Here is a 3185-nt window from a genome sequence, read left to right as displayed (position 1 = left end):
CGCAGCGACGGAGCGCCGGGGCCACCTGCCGAGGGCGGCCGGGACTGCGCGGGGCGAGGGGGCTCCCTGCCCAGCCGAGCCGGGGCGGGGGGCCGGGCGAGAGCTGCCAGACACGGAGCAGGGCTCGGCGTCCCTGCCGACAGCCGGGCCGAGGGAGCCGTTTGCAAATGCGGCGGGGCGACGTCTTACCCCGAACATTTCTTCTAGCACCTTTGCAGAAGGGAGGAGGAGGGGGCTGTGTAAGCGCAATACTAACTCACCTGTAAAAGCAGTGAAGTTAAACCAGATCTTTACACCGAGTAAAAATTCACTAACTGCAAAGTAGATACGCGCGAAATGTAAAGCAGTTTAAAAAAGCACTGAAAATTCAAAAGAGTGATTTTGAAAATCACATGAAAAAAGAGAGCAAAATGAAGAGGAGAGAGTAACATTTTCCACATTATCAGAAAAGATAAAATCCTTTCACCAAAGAAAAAATGGAGGAAAAAAATCTAACCTTGAGAGAAATAAGGTGGAATTATTGTCACTTGAAGTAGCAGCCTACTCCGGTCACTGTTAGGGACACAGGTTTACAATGGACATGGCACAGAGGTTCCCACACTGAAGCAGTCATATCTGTGTCTGACAGACATACTAAAAGCTGAAAAAATCTGGTTAATACTCATTTAATTCTGGGTTTCGTCATAAACAAGAGACACTCTTGCTAAAAGCAAATATTTAAAAGTAGTGAGAGAAAAAAAGAGATATTATTGTTTAGTTCAATGAGGCAGTAAAGAAAGATCTTTAATACTTTGCCTTAATTCCTTTAACTTTTTTTTTTTCAACTAAATGCCAGTGTTTTCTCCTTCATGTAGGTTTTGTGCACGTGTAGGTACACAACAAGAAAAATGTCAACAAAATGTCAACAAAGATGTTTGTAACCGTGGGAGGAGGAAACTTGAAAAAGTAACCTACTCACAGTAAAAAATTAGACCACAATCTTCTTGGATAAATAGTTCCCCTCCAGCTAGATCAGAGCTATCCAAAAGTTATGAGTACAACACATCAGATATTATTTTGATATAACTCTTTAAAAGTAATTTAAGTTGGTTCATTAGTATGTGTTTCCTAAATATAATTAATGCCCTCAACATATCTTTTTAAGGTGAGCAAATAATACTATGCCCATAAAGAAATACAATATAAATCCTGATCTTGCAGACATATGTAGTGCTTAGATCTTGTGTAAGTGAGGAATCCCATCAGATACATTTATCCTGTTTAGGATAGGGGTATCCTTAGGGGTGTCCCAGTGAGGGGACGAGCTGAAGCACCCACCACGGAGTGCACTAGACAACTTCACACTGCATTGCACAGAATTCCCTTGGGAATGCTGGCTGTCCTGTGCCCTACTCAGTCATGTCCTTCCGGCACACTGCCCATACCTGTAACTCACCCTGCAGGCCTAAGAGCCACTGCCCGCCACCACTTTTTGGTGTCCATGCCAATCTGACTAAATAAAAATGAAGCCACAGGCAGATCACTGAATTTCAAGGCTGATGAACAAGGGAGCTGCACACTCCACTGAGGCACAGGCAAGGGAAAAGGTGTGACTCAGTGTTGTCAAGTCAGACATGGAGCTCTGTAACTGTTCACCACTTCAGTCAGTGCTAGTGGAGACTCCAGTACAGTGTAAGCCAGACCAAGTTGCTGGAGGCTGCTACCAACGAGTCCAGGCTTGCCATCTCTCAGCGGTGGGATCATGTTCTTTCCCAGCCAAGGGCTAATGACAAATTTCATGAAGAAAGCCACAAGCTAGTAAAGGTTCTGAGGGTACACCTATAGCACACCTATTTCTGGGCTGCTATCCCATCCTGTCCTGTCCAATCCCACCCTGTCCCCTGTGGAAGCTAGCCACACCATATTCTGTGTGTCATAGTAATTCAGGGTCAGCAAGTGCAGCGTTACCACAGTTGCTACAATCTGTAAAACAACCTACCGGTTAGTCTACCCCCTCATTGTTGTCCAAGACATCCAGGGTAATAGTGCCTGGCATTCATGAGGCATGGCCTGTCTTCCTGTTTTGGGGACCACAGACAAGACACACATTCTCATCCATCCAGCATATCAGTTGTGGGACACAACTGTATCACTTCATAATACTTCAAAGTCTTACTAATCTCTGAGGGCAACTCATAAGAATGGGGACCAAGGTTGTGGTGCAAGCTCAGGGTTCCTTACTGTGTGCTCCATACAATCTCACTGATTCTTCCCAGATCTGGAAACACCACCTCAGTGCCCACCCATCCCACACGGAGGCATTTGCCAGGATCTTCAGGACTTGCCTCCTTATTTCCTCTCATGCTGTTGTGGTTTCCATGATTTATACTGCTGTAGCCACGTGGCCATAATTTTTAAAAATGAAATGCAGATACATAAGAGACCAAACAAAACTAAAAGTTTAGTGGAGTTAGGCTTGCCTTGGGTCCTCTATCCAAAGGGAGTAATCAGCCACTTAATGAACCCCACTTAATGAACCTCACCTAATGTGCTACATGTCACAAAATTCAGACAGTGCTACAGCTGCCTACAGGGTTTTCCCAGGATATCAAAATTCTCCACTGGTTTTTTTGTTCTTACTGCCAAAGTATCCAGCTTGTCCTGGGGACGCTGTAAGCTGTATTAGCAATAGGACATTAAAATCTCAGTTCCTTTTGGCTTTGGCAAAGAAATATTTTGGTTGACATAGGCTGACACAGAGGCGCACAAAGCCATCTAGCAAAACAAATGTATCACCAAAGGAATCTTTGTTGTCTTTTGGACCAAGTCTCTTAGCTGCCATGAGTCTATTCTACACCTGGTTTCCAGGCAGTGGGTACAAGCCATAGTTGTTTCATTCAGCAAACAACACTGCCTGACACTGTCCAGAGGCAGCTTGTCAACTTTGAGCAGCAGCGTTAAAAGCCTCTTCCAGCTTAATCTCTGTTTTCTCACAACCAATCTTGATGACTGAATATGACTCGGAGCACAACAGAGGAGTCCTTACTTTTCACGACATGGCCTGGTCAGCAGGAAGAGACTAGGGATGTGTATCCCCTCTTTGATGACAGTACTGCTGGGGTGATTTGTTGCAATCTCTTGCGTATACTCTCTTGCAACCCCACTCTCTCTCACTTTTATTCCGACTTCAGCGTTACTTTTTATGT

The sequence above is a fragment of the Aptenodytes forsteri genome, unplaced genomic scaffold, assembly GCF_000699145.1.
Source record: "Aptenodytes forsteri isolate BGI_AS27 unplaced genomic scaffold, ASM69914v1 Scaffold193, whole genome shotgun sequence".
Classification (NCBI taxonomy): domain Eukaryota; kingdom Metazoa; phylum Chordata; class Aves; order Sphenisciformes; family Spheniscidae; genus Aptenodytes; species Aptenodytes forsteri.
The sequence above is the reverse complement of the archived record's forward strand: the minus strand, read 5'-3'. Positions refer to the sequence as shown.